The sequence below is a fragment of the Rhinichthys klamathensis genome, unplaced genomic scaffold (assembly GCF_029890125.1).
Source record: "Rhinichthys klamathensis goyatoka isolate OS25496 unplaced genomic scaffold, OSU_Roscu_1.1 h1tg000513l_1, whole genome shotgun sequence".
Lineage (NCBI taxonomy): Eukaryota > Metazoa > Chordata > Actinopteri > Cypriniformes > Leuciscidae > Rhinichthys > Rhinichthys klamathensis.
The window spans coordinates 325,344-339,994 of record NW_026606993.1 but is presented as its reverse complement, the minus strand read 5'-3'; the positions used below and the strand labels follow the sequence as shown (position 1 = coordinate 339,994).

General features: G+C 36.6%; 1 protein-coding gene across 1 annotated transcript in view; it reads left to right on the top strand.

The window, feature by feature from the left end:
• lad1 (ladinin) overlaps positions 1 to 1,559 on the top strand; it is a 71,439-nt gene extending 69,880 nt beyond the window's left edge. The window contains exon 14 of the mRNA XM_056238252.1: positions 1,546 to 1,559. The gene's annotated coding sequence lies outside the window, so the exon portion shown is untranslated. The remainder of the gene's footprint in view (positions 1 to 1,545) is intronic.
• Positions 1,560 to 14,651: the final 13,092 nt, after the last annotated feature.

Below are 14,651 nucleotides of genomic sequence, written 5' to 3'. Positions count from 1 at the left end.
CAAAGACAAGCTGCGACCAGTCTGGGCAAATAAAAAGCAATGATGAATAAAGTGCTAATAGCTTAAGAAAAAACAGTAATACGATTAAATGATACTTATCAAAATGTATGCTTATACAACTTGAGCTCAATCAGAAAATAATTATGACTCGTCCCTTAGTTTCTGCAACCAAATGTTTTAACTAGAAATGTTAAGCTTGTTTTTTTTTTTTTGGTCACACTTTATATTAGGTGTCGTTAACTAATATGTACTTACATCAAAAAGAAAAAAGAAAAAAGTACAATACACTCATTATGTTCTATTGCAAAACACTTGTGCTGCTATTGATGTATCACAGACATATCACACACACACACACACACATACAAAAGCAAGGACATAAGATGATGTATCAGTGGCTGATTTCTTATGTGTTTAAAGCTCTTTCAGCTACAGGAACATAACTTATACTATAACTGGCCTTTCTACACATGGGTAATCTATGGCCAGAAGGAAGAGGGCTGAAATACTGATAGTGGGTGGTCTGGGTCATTTCAGATTTTATGTGCTTGTAAAGACACGGTCCGATAAATTAGGGGTAGGGATAGCTACAATTTAACTAGCTAAATGGTTTATCTTCAAGAGTTTGTTCTTATTGGGTTAGGGTTAGAGTAATTTTTTTAGAGTAATAGTTACCCTTATTGGTAACTGTTAGCATACGAAAGAAACAAATGGCACCATACATAAGAACTGGCTCAATAATACTACAATACAAAAGAAGACGACGACAAGGCTGTACAGACAAATGTCTAAGTTTACAAATAACTGTCAGCCTCTCTTGACAGCACTTGTAAACAGCTAGAATTTGATCCAATGTAATCCTGAGATACTCCACCCTTAGTCTTTGAAATATTAAGGTGAAGAAAGATATCATCACACCACGTACTAAAATATGCTATGGATCATTGATAGTCCAAAGAAAGAGTCATTGTCCTTATTAAGCAGAGCAAAAATGTCTGTAGTCTGCACCATTTGCATATTAAAAGTAATGAGTAGTGGTAAATGGACTATAAAGAAACGGGCTAAGTACACACCCCTGGGGGGCGCCAGTATTGAGAATAATGTTGGCGATAATGCATTGTCCACCTTTACCACTTGTGCTCTATTAGAAAGAATATTATAAGTCCTATGTATTGGTGATGATGGAACTTGCAGACACTGTAGTTTCCTTATTATTACATGATGACGCGAATTGAATTAAAAACCAAGTCAATAAAATGAATTCGGACAAAATTTCCAGCAATTTCCAGATGTACTGAACAGTGCAATAGACAAGCCAGTGCATCATCTGTATCTCTCTTCTGCTTATATGCAAATTGGAGACAATCTAAAAATGGTGTAACATATGGAAGCATAATGTTTTTTTATCTTTTTTTAACATTTCTTTATGATAGGTGTTTACGATACAGGCCTGTAGTGATTTAACTCTGATTGACGAGTTTTTTGGGGGGAGAGGAATAACAATTGATGATTTCCAGATTTGACAGGTGTTGTTGAAGTACAGAGAGATCGAAGGAAGAGAGAATGAAGCATAGGGGTTAAATCCAGGACGCAGTTTCTCAGGAACCCGGAATTCCATCCGGCCCATGAGCCGTATTCGGTTAAAGACCTGGAAATAGACATCCCGCCTAGTTAGAAGGGACTTGTAATCCAAATCTTGAAAAGGCAAAGAATCCAAAAGGCTGCTGTAAAATCAGAGGTATCAAAATGGGAATACAAATTATTAAGATTAATAGCAAATGTGGTAGGATCCGTAGTCTGTTTAAAGGCTTGTCCAGTAAGAGTCCTGACTTTCTAAAAGTCTTGCTTGGTATTCATATTTGCAAAGTCCTGCTCCAATATGTTCTTATAATTCTTTTTAGCCTTAAATATTTAATTTGTAATGTCCTGATTTATAATTGAATATGAATTGTTAGATGACCTGCTCTTGGTTATTGAAGCTCTGAGACTGGCAAGAGCAGCTTTGGTAACTGCATTTTCCCTGTTTGATTTAGGTCATATAAAATCAATGATTTACTGGTCATTTGACCATACACACGTTTCATATCCCTGGCGTATTGTGTTTCATTGGCAACTGCACACTAACATCCCTCAGCTAAAGAGAAATCATTAACTTCAACCCTCAAATTTACGCTCTGTTGATTTACAGTATCAATATCCGGGAATTGTGAAATAGTTACTTTTCGAAATTAAACAAGACAGAACAAAACATACTCAAGATGAAACGTAAAAGGGCACAATCAAATTGCTCTTTAATTACCATGTTTACATGAACATAATTGTCCCATAAAGATATGTACTCTGGTTTAAAAGGTAATTACTTAGCACAGAAAAGTGCAATTTAGCTATAGTGTTCACATGACAAATAATTCAGATTAATATACTGTAGGTTTATGCCAGTTATCTTATTTGAATATCTAGCAATCTCAATATGAGCTTAACTGGCTTCATAATTTTGCATCCAAAATGCACTAAAGCTACAAAAAAACACTTCATTCATGTCTCAAATCAAGTCATTCTTCTTGAACACTAGCAACGTTTTGTCAACCAACAAACACACATTGTCACTCATTAAACAACAACCTAAAACACACTAACAGCAGGAGCATTACACGATCTTTAGTAAAATGTCTCCCCAAATGAAGGAAGACACTCTCTACTGCTTATAATTCATTGCAGTATGTGTTACATGATCCATGTTTACATTACTGTGTTTTTTTTTACAATTGCTAACAAGCATTTACCAATACTTAGTGCTTTTTTTCTAAACTCTTAATGTAGCAACACACCTCCATCACACAATTAGCCAAATAGTAAATTTTCTGGCTAAAACCACATTTTATTAAATAAATACAAACACAAACATTTCAAAATACTAAAACACTTTTCTTCATATACTAACTTTATCAAAACAGCAAACCTGACTCACAATTGAATCATTCTGTCAAAGCACTGCATGGTTTTCTACCCAACATGAACATATAGTCAATCATAGCCCAATGACTGTCAAATATAACAGTTGATGGGATCATGAAAACTGCATTACATGTTTGTACCTGCTGACAATATGAAATCCATTGTTTTTATAATTCAGTTTCCTTTCACTTTAAGTTTTGGTTGAGTGTTGAATGTGTGCATTCTTGGCAACGTACCATCTAACAGTGAACGAGTCATTACTTTATTGAATGCGCGGTAGAAAAAAAATAGAAAGTAACAGAATCAGCTACATCTAATAGTTTGTATAGTATTTCCTTTTGTAGATTCAGAATATATTTTATTATGGTATTCCTCTTGAAACTTGCTGTCAAATTCAGTTTTGTAGTATGTTAGGTTTTGAACTTAAGTTTAACAGTTGTAAAAAGAGCTTTAAAAGAGTATGTAAACGTGTGAAAATTGGCCTGTTGGTACACTGAGTTTTGGTGGTGTTTGTGTGTAAGTGAAAAATGTATTCATGTAATGTAAAAGATGTAATCACTGAATTTTGTGCCAAAGCAATGATAAATGATCCACAGGTTAGGTCACATAGACTGCTGTTGTGATCACTGTTTGAAGAGTTTTGTAAAAGTGACTTAAGTATTGAGAAATGTGTGCAAAAAAAACCAACAAAAAAAAACAGTAAAATAAAAATATTCTTGTACATGTTTTTAATATGAATGAAAGTTTATAAGAAGTTATGACACATTTATCGTGAAAAATAAATAAATAATACAAATCCATTTGACAACAAACGTTTGAGTCTGTGGCCGTGTTTCCATTACCCTTCAAATTGCGCGAATTGAAATTGCGAATTGAAAATATGCCCAGTCTATTTAGAAAAAAACTCCCATATATCGCAAACAAGTTTTTACGCTCGCATGAGGTGGTTTTTCAGGCAATACGAAAAAGGAATACTTCGCACAACTGCAATGGAAACTGTTTTTAAATGTACAAGTCACCTGACGTACGAAAAAGTCGAGCATTCTTTAAAGATAACGCGGCATGTTTGGACAGAAGACGAGACGAGTTCTTCATTAAACTCATAAAAGACAAAAGTATCACAGGAATACTGGATTCTAAACAACAACAAAAACGCTGTACTATTCATGCCAGGCCAGTAGATGGCGATGTCACTTTGTAAAGAAACACGGTATATAGACTGAACAATACACATGTGCATGACCATTTTTCACAAGATCACGTTTTTGTAGTTCACACATAGATGACAATGATATCATTTTCAAAAACTTGCACTTTGAAACCCATTTCTGGCCCCCAAAACGCTGTTAAATAAATGAACAGTGAAAATGAACAGCCAAAACATGTAAACAGCCCCATAAACTAGAAAACCTGACGCCATTCCTACTCTTATCTGGGAAGATCAAAGTTAAACTACAAATGCTATGAAGTCATAATAAATGGCCCTGGTTCAGATTGTATCTTGCAATAATAAAACAAACTATCATCTCTTTTTTTGAAGCTGCCGTTTCGTGCAGAACAATGGAGTGTAATAAAACATAGCAACCCTCCTTTCCTGTATAGGGCAACGTCTAATGCCAAGCACAGAGGACAAAGCACATTATCAGGCGTCACTCTCGGATCAAAACTCTTCCACCGGCCTTATTATTTTAATAACCTATTTCAAGTGAACAATACAGGAGACTGCTGAGTTCGGAGTGTGCTATACACACACTCTCTGCGTGCATTATCTACTGAAAATTAAAGACAGTGCTAAAAGTGTGAATATCACAGATATAAGTTGATCATGCTTGTGTCATATTACAGCCTAAAAAGAAAAAATATATATATACAAATTGTATATGCATGAATAAAAATGAAAAAGTCTGTTTTATTAGTACTAATACGGTTTTTTTAATTTTTTAGAGTGAAAATATTTTTATGATGTGCAATCAATCGAACAAATCTTCATTACTATAATGCAAATAAAATCTCATTCTCATTACTGTTAAATATCTGGATGTTTTACTAGTTTGTATGCATTTCTTCATAATGATTCATGTTTTTTTACATTGTCATTATTGTAATATATTGGTCCAGACACAATTCATTTAGTTAATAAAGTTTAAAATTCAAATAATATATACTTTTTTAAAAATCTTTTTCCACAATAGAATGATTACAATGGTGCATGTGTGTGTGTGTGTGTATATATATATATACAGTATATATGTGTGTGTGCGCGTGTGTGTGCGTGTGTATGTCTTTGCGTGCATGTGTGTGCGTGCGTGCGTGCGCGTGTGTGTGTGTGTGTCCTGGTAAACCCAACATTATGGGGACAAAAAGACCGGGACACGTATACAGTACTTGATTTCGTGACAACAACGACTGCAAAAAGCTAGAAAATGTTATGCGAACAAAGCTCTGTTAATATTTCATATTCAACAACATTATTGATCTGACTGTACTGACGCTATTGAATGAGAACATAACTGAGCAGGACGATGATATCATTTTCTGCAGAACTGCTTTATAGATGAAATTAACCAATTTAATAATTGATGATTTTTAAAATGAACCTGGATCAACACTGAACAGACTTCAGTCGAAATGCATTATTTCCCTGTTATCACTGTAAAGCTGCTTTGAAACAGTCTGTATTGTATAAAGCGCTACATAAATAAAAGTGACGACTAATAAATTGTTTATTTGCATTTTTATTAAATTAAACAAAAAATTAAAGCTAATTAAAAGCTAATAATCTAGAACATTGTTTTATTGTTTTATTAAATCAAACTATATGCATCAAAAACAGCCAACACCACTACTTAAGCAAACATATATATATATATATATATCATATTATATACACTCACCGGCCACTTTATTAGGTACACCTGTCCAACTGCTCGTTAACACTTAATTTCTAAGCAGCCAATCACATGGCGGCAACTCAGTGCATTTAGGCATGTAGACATGATCAAGACAATCTCCTGCAGTTCAAACCGAGCATCAGTATGGGGAAGAAAGGTGATTTGAGTGACTTTGAACGTGGCATGATTGTTGGTGCCAGAAGGGCTGGTCTGAGTATTTCAGAAACTGCTAATCTACTGGGATTTTCACACACAACCATCTCTAGGGTTTACAGAGAATGGTCCGAAAAAGAAAAAACATCCAGTGAGCGGCAGTTCTGTGGGCGGAAATGCCTTGTTGATGCCAGAGGTCAGAGGAGAATGGCCAGACTGGTTCGAGCTGATAGAAGGGCAACAGTGACTGAAATAACCACTCGTTACAACCGAGGTATGCAGCAAAGCATTTGTGAAGCCACAACACGCACAACCTTGAGGCGGATGGGCTACAACAGCAGAAGACTCCACCGGGTACCACTCATCTCCACTACAAATAGGAAAAAGAGGCTACAATTTGCAAGAGCTCACCAAAATTGAACAGTTGAAGACTGGAAAAATGTTGCCTGGTCTGATGAGTCTCGATTTCTGTTGAGACATTCAGATGTTAGAGTCAGAATTTGGCGTAAACAGAATGAGAACATGGAACCATCATGCCTTGTTACCACTGTGCAGGCTGGTGGTGGTGGTGTAATGGTGTGGGGGATGTTTTCCTGGCACACTTTAGGCCCCTTAGTGCCAATTGGGCATCGTTTAAATGCCACGGCCTACCTGAGCATTGTTTCTGACCATGTCCATCCCTTTATGGCCACCATGTACCCATCCTCTGATGGCTACTTCCACCATGTCACAAAGCTCTAATCATTTCAAATTGGTTTCTTGAACATGACAATGAGTTCACTGTACTAAAATGGCCTCCACAGTCACCAGATCTCAACCCAATAGAGCATCTTTGGGATGTGGTGGAACGGGAGATTCGCATCATGGATGTGCAGCCGACAAATCTGCGGCAACTGTGTGATGCCATCATGTCAATATGGACCAAACTCCCTGAGGAATGCTTCCAGCACCTTGTTGAATCTATGCCACGAAGAATTGAGGCAGTTCTGAAGGCAAAAGGGGGTCCAACCCGTTAATAGCATGGGGTACCTAATAAAGTGGCCGGTGAGTGTATATATATATATATATATATAAAGTCCATCTGACAAAAGGATTCTATTCTAATTCAGTAATATACTACCAAGTCAATTTGACAAGTTGATGAGGTCACATGGAGGAGCAGAGTAGTCAGTTGGGAAAATATGCACCATATCTGTGTCAATGAAACTTTAAATAGGCAACAATCATAAATCACTGCTGTCAGGCAGGACAGTTTACTGTATATACAGTAAATCATGCAGATTAGTGTGTGAAGTCTTTACCGCTCTCTGGCTTGTCATGCTGGATTCGCTGAATTTGAAGGACGTGCCGTTCAGTTTCCCAGGCGAGAACTGGAATTTAGGCTCGCTGAACTCTGTCGCCGAAGCCGGAGCTGAGAAGTGCAAACAGATTACAACACACACACTTTAGGGAAAGCACACAGTTAAACATGTGCACATTTATTTGAACAAAAAATACATTTCAAAGGTGTCACATATACTATCATTTGAGAATAGTTTCTCTAAATAGATACGTTATTATTTGTACTAACCCTTTTTTAACTTTCATTAAAAAAAATTCACAAAGTATGGTTGTAACAGTGTGACATGCTAATCTCCATCTAAAACTATTTTAAACTAACTTTCTAATTCTTGCATAACTATACACTGTAAAAAATGATATGATCAACATGTTTTTACATTGCTTTAACTCATCACAATAAGTTAAGCAATTTTCAACTTTTTTTTAAGTTCTACGAGACTCAACTCATTTTTTAAAGTCAGTTTAATGTAATTTAAGTTGAAATGACTTGAACATCCAAGTTAATTTAAGGCAATTTAAAGCAGCAACTTTTTTTACAGTGTACATGTAGTTGTATGACTACATATTAATTGAGATACTGCATGTTAATTTGAAAAATGATTTTGTTACATGAAGGGATAATTAAATATATGTGAAAACGTACAATAAATGGTGACCACTTTAAATGCACACTTTTCTCTTAAATATTATTGATAACATTTGACATTAAGGTCCCGTTAGTTAATGCATTATCTAACAATTTTGTAACATTAGTTATCCATTTTTTTATTTTTTTTATTCATGATAACTCAGCTCTATTAAATAATATTAACATATTTTAACTTTAATGATGTATTAGTAAATGTTGAAATTCATAGTTAGTTCATATTAACTAGTTAACTAATGTTTGCAAATGGGACCTTACTGTAAAGTGTACCATATTAAAACAATTAAAAATCTTGATGCAAAAAGGTTCATTTTATGGTTTGTCAGCAACCCCCATTCAAATATTGAATACTTTCAAATATATATATATATATATATATATATATATATATATATATATATATATATATATATATATATTAAATTAAAAAAACTTTACATTCACACACACACATATATATATAAATATATAAATAAATGCTTGTTAGTAAAAGTTATTATAATGTTAGCAAAAATACAATAAAAAAAGAGTCTGCAACGGGGTTGAACAAGACACATTGCTGTCTCTTATTAAAAAAAGCACAAATCCTCGAGATATTAAAAGCAAATGAATGAAAATCAGCAAACTTCTGCTCTAAACAGTGTGTCACATCTAAACACTGGGTGGATCCCAATATTGTGTCTGTGCTTCAAAGCCTATAGTAAGCTGCCTATTTAGACAGCATTTTAGACATCATGTGACGTTACAGTATAATCTTGGCTAATGGCTGCTGTGCTTTCAGCAATTTTACAGTTGCAGTTCTAAGAGTTATAACAACTACATGGCGTCTGTACACAGACACAGAATAATAAATTTCAGAAGTTGCAGTAATCTCTTACAGATTAACTGTAACAATGCAATCACAGACTACTATGCTGAGGCTTAAGTTCCCAGCATGCACTGTGGCATGCATACATCATGTGGTTGCATGTTTTAATATGTAAACCCTTGTGAAAAAGTATTTAATTGTAAATAGAATGTTTTACTTTAAAGTACATTGTAAATCATTTCGCTTAATAATATTCTGTCAAGCTTTATGGAAGTACACTTGACTAACATACTAAAGCACATGTAAAGAACTTGATTGTAATTTTAACTGTACTGTGATATTTGATATTACATTTAAAGGTATTTGAAAATGTACTAAACGGCAACTTTAATTGTGTAATTACAATTATATTTAAATACATGACACAAGTTTCAATAGAAAAGGTAAAGTACTTTTAAGTTTACCATAATTGCTCAGTACATTCAGCAATATCTTTAACCATATTTCTATAGAAGTAATTATGATATGACATATAAAGGTGAACAATTCTGACTAAATGCATTTCATATAAATCTAAACTAAAAGACATTTTCATTTAATTGTAAATGGCACGCAATAAGTGTCTGAAAACATTACATCGAGTTCTTACTTAAGTATATTATTTTAACATACTTTATACGTTGCTTATGCTTCCAGTCAAATAGAACCATAAATAACTAACCCACAATACACGAAACGGTTATTTTTGCAGTAATTTGTTAAGACACAATGACCTGGACGTGATTTCACAGTAAATATTCCTAATTGTAAGAACTAATATTTAATGTTACAGTGCGATACTGCAGCATTTTAGGCAAAATGTGCCTGGCATCAGACCCAGAAATACTGTAGGCCTATCTCAGAAGATTTTGAGGCACACCCAGGCTGTCAAAGAATTGTGTTTGTGATATGAATTACAAATGAATGCAGCTTTGCCTCAAAGACCTGCTTCAACTTGCTTATGAAAATATGTTTTCATCCGGAAAAAAAAAACCTCTCATATTTTGTTTCTTTTTTTTTTGCATGGGCTTTTTTTTTTTTTTTTAAGATCTGCTTACTCCCAAAAGTTGAGATAACTATACATTTTGTCAAGTCAAACACACTGGACAAATCAATTCGTCAAACACAGTAAATTAAGGTTCGTTTACTAATACAGTGCGATACTGCCAAACAAACATGAAGGTTGGCTTATTAAAGTTGTGAGCTTAGTTACATCTTGTCTTATTGGCTTTCTTTATGCATTTGTGCAAATAAACAGCACACTTACTTGCTGGCGATGAAAGGGAGGAACTCTTGACAATCTTCGACTTGCTTCTCTTGATGGTTTTCACCTGCTCCAGCACGCGCTGCTGTCCCGTGCTCTGTTTTTTGTCGGACGGCAGGACCAGCGAGGTGTCCTCGGTCGACACGCTGCCCATAGCCGAGCGAATCGGTTCGGCAGTCATCGCTGCTTCCGTGCTTCTGCTCGCACCTTTGGTTAAACCCGACAGGCTGTCTGTCTTCCGATAACACGGACTCCTGTACGGCTGCGTAGACTGACAGAGAGTTCGTGCACTTCTGTGGGGGAACGACCACACCTGGGCCACGCCCACTGGAGGTGTCGAGCCGCGGGCCAATCACAGACCCACATTCACTTTTTAAACCTGTCAATCATCTGTTACCATGTTAACAGCGCTATTGTAGTTCACATGCATGATGCATTACACGTCTATCTATCTATCTATCTATCTATCTATCTATCTATCTATCTATCTATCTATCTATCTATCTATCTATCTATCTATCTATCTATCTATCTATCTATCTATCTATCTATCTATCTATCTATCTATCTATCTATCTGTCTGTCTGTCTGTCTGTCTTCTTAGGGGAGCGCAAGACTATTGCAAGAGAACGTAATCATTGAAATATAATTTGAAACATTTCTCACATCTTTCTTTTTTTCATCACCATATCCCTCTAGTTCTGTTATGAGCCAATGCAGCTTGACATAACATTTACATGTGTATTTCACAAGCAAATAAATAACTACACTAAACATCATGGTCAAAAAGTTTGCATATGCTTGGTTTAAGTAGTAATATTCCTAACATTTAGTAGTATTATTTCCTCCTCAATATCTGTCTGAGTCTCAGCATTGTTAACTCAGCTATTTCTGTCTATCCATGGAAAGACTTGTGTATTCATTAGAAAGTGATATGCGGTTTTTGGATTGTGCAATGTTCTCGTCCTCCAGTGTGGATGATGTGAGATCTTTTAGACCTAAGTGACAGATTCCAAACATTCACTCAGAAGAACAACATCGGTATAACTGTCCCGCAAACGCTTCAGTGCTTCACCTTCTATGACTCCCACACAGAAGAAAGCTTTGAAAGTGTTGTAACTCCATATTATAATTATCCCTTCCTATACAGCCACACCCGAAAATATTACATTCTCATGCTGTTAACAAAAGGGTTAAGACGTTAATTTGCTTTTTAAATATTACTTATGGCAATGGCTTCCCAAACTACTCATTAAATATGATAAAGCCCTATAGAAGCCACAATCTTTAGCCAGTTGCTTTTGAAGTCTGTATTATGCTAGTTAATAAAATATCAATGTGGCCTGCAGTATGATAAGCTATAGAGCTAAAACAATATCAATATTCTTTTTGTGTATAATTATCTTGCATGTAGATTTACGACCTCATATTAAATGAGACAGAATATTTGTACTAATTTAATATATCATATTATATACACTCACCGGCCACTTTATTAGGTACACCTGTCCAACTGCTCGTTAACACTTAATTTCTAAGCAGCCAATCACATGGCGGCAACTCAGTGCATTTAGGCATGTAGACATGGTCAAGACAATCTCCTGCAGTTCAAACCGAGCATCAGTATGGGGAAGAAAGGTGATTTGAGTGACTTTGAACGTGGCATGATTGTTGGTGCCAGAAGGGCTGGTCTGAGTATTTCAGAAACTGCTAATCTACTGGGATTTTCACGCACAACCATCTCTAGGGTTTACAGAGAATGGTCCGAAAAAGAAAAAACATCCAGTGAGCGGCAGTTCTGTGGGCGGAAATGCCTTGTTGATGCCAGAGGTCAGAGGAGAATGGCCAGACTGGTTCGAGCTGATAGAAGGGCAACAGTGACTGAAATAACCACTCGTTACAACCGAGGTATGCAGCAAAGCATTTGTGAAGCCACAACACGCACAACCTTGAGGCGGATGGGCTACAACAGCAGAAGACTCCACCGGGGACCACTCATCTCCACTACAAATAGGAAAAAGAGGCTACAATTTGCAAGAGCTCACCAAAATTGAACAGTTGAAGACTGGAAAAATGTTGCCTGGTCTGATGAGTCTCGATTTCTGTTGAGACATTCAGATGTTAGAGTCAGAATTTGGCGTAAACAGAATGAGAACATGGAACCATCATGCCTTGTTACCACTGTGCAGGCTGGTGGTGGTGGTGTAATGGTGTGGGGGATGTTTTCCTGGCACACTTTAGGCCCCTTAGTGCCAATTGGGCATCGTTTAAATGCCACGGCCTACCTGAGCATTGTTTCTGACCATGTCCATCCCTTTATGGCCACCATGTACCCATCCTCTGATGGCTACTTCCACCATGTCACAAAGCTCTAATCATTTCAAATTGGTTTCTTGAACATGACAATGAGTTCACTGTACTAAAATGGCCTCCACAGTCACCAGATCTCAACCCAATAGAGCATCTTTGGGATGTGGTGGAACGGGAGATTCGCATCATGGATGTGCAGCCGACAAATCTGCGGCAACTGTGTGATGCCATCATGTCAATATGGACCAAACTCCCTGAGGAATGCTTCCAGCACCTTGTTGAATCTATGCCACGAAGAATTGAGGCAGTTCTGAAGGCAAAAGGGGGTCCAACCGTTACTAGCATGGGGTACCTAATAAAGTGGCCGGTGAGTGTATAGTGTAATAATTAAATATATAAAGTGAATAACATTGTAGAAATATAATATGTTATTTGTCAATGACCCACTATAAGTAAACAACACATTGTCTTTTTACTAGCTTCAAATTTATTGAAAGGAAAAGTTGTTGCTGCTGTTTGTATCTTCACTGGAACCAGTTTAGAGTTTCCCTGGAACCAAATGAAAGCAAGAAAATAAAAAATTGCTTGCTAACCACAGCAAACAAAAACAAAATTAGAAACTGAATTGGTATTGTATACTCTTTAGTTCCACAAACCAGAGATATATTCACTTCATTATACAAATGTCTGTGTCACTTTCTTTTATGGTATGTGTACTTACAGTGTATTTGACATTAGGAATTTAATGTTTAGGAATTTATGGTTGAGAAGAAGTTGTCTTCTTAAATTGTGTTCTTACACACAAGCGCAAGAGCACTATCTTGTGGAAAGAAATAGAATTATTTAAAACACCCTACACAGTAAATATGAAAATGCTTTAGAATAGTGATTTATTTATTCATGATTATGATGAAATGACATTCAAACAGTGTCCACATAATTGCCTAAAATGTGGCGCTAGTAATACTTACAACAACAAACCGTTGTAACAAAATCGTCTCTTTCGAGTTACATTAAAATATCAGTAAGCAGTGTCTTTACAAGCAGTGACAAGCACAGAACTAAATAACTCGCCCTCGTGAAAACGAACAGGGCTTTCCATTCAAGCCTTCCAGATTTTGAGTTGTTGAAATGCAAAAGAGCAGCAGCTGAGTCCATTGACTGAGTTGAGGTAGGTATAGCCTCAGAGCACTGATCTCGGGTCAGCTCTTCAAGTTATATCCTAATAGCTATTATGTAACACTGAGGTACAGTAACCTGATCCCGGACCAGCACTCAGGCCCTGTTTGCACCTGGTATTAAGATGCGTTTTGGTCGATCGGATAACAAGTGAACAACGCTAAATACAGGAGTAAACGGGTCTAAAAAGTTTTGAGCTTGTCCACTTTCCACCACTTCCAGAGGGAGTTGAAAACACATTCGACCGGATTGCTTTTGTAGTGTAAACGCTCATGTGGTCGAATGTGTTCAAACAGCCACAAAAGACCTTCTCTCCACATACCGACCTAATGAGTAACATTATGGGAAGCGCTCAACACTATCTCACAACCAATTTGTACGAATTCGTACGAGTGAGTAAAAGGTGGCTAATTCGTACGAGTGAGTAAAAGGTGGCTAATTCGTACGAGTGAGTAAAGGTGGCTAATTCGTACGAGTGAGTAAAGGTGGCTAATTCGTACGAGTGAGTAAAGGTGGCTAATTCGTACGGGTGAGTAAAGGTGGCTAATTCGTACGAGTGAGTAAAGGTGGCTAATTCGTACGGGTGAGTAAAGGTGGCTAATTCGTACGAGTGAGTAAAGGTGGCTAATTCGTACGAGTGAGTAAAGGCGGCTAATTCGTACGAGTGAGTAAAGGTGGCTAATTCGTACGAGTGAGTAAAGGTGGCTAATTCGTACGAGTGAGTAAAGGTGGCTAATTCGTACGGGTGAGTAAAGGTGGCTAATTCGTACGGGTGAGTAAAGGTGGCTAATTCGTACGAGTGAGTAAAGGTGGCTAATTCGTACGAGTGAGTAAAGGTGGCTAATTCGTACGAGTGAGTAAAGGTGGCTAATTCGTACGGGTGAGTAAAGGTGGCTAATTCGTACGAGTGAGTAAAGGTGGCTAATTCGTACGGGTGAGTAAAGGTGGCTAATTCGTACGAGTGAGTAAAGGTGGCTAATTCGTACGGGTGAGTAAAGGTGGCTAATTCGTACGAGTGAGTAAAGGTGGCTAATTCGTACAAGTGAGTAAAGGTGGCTAATTCGT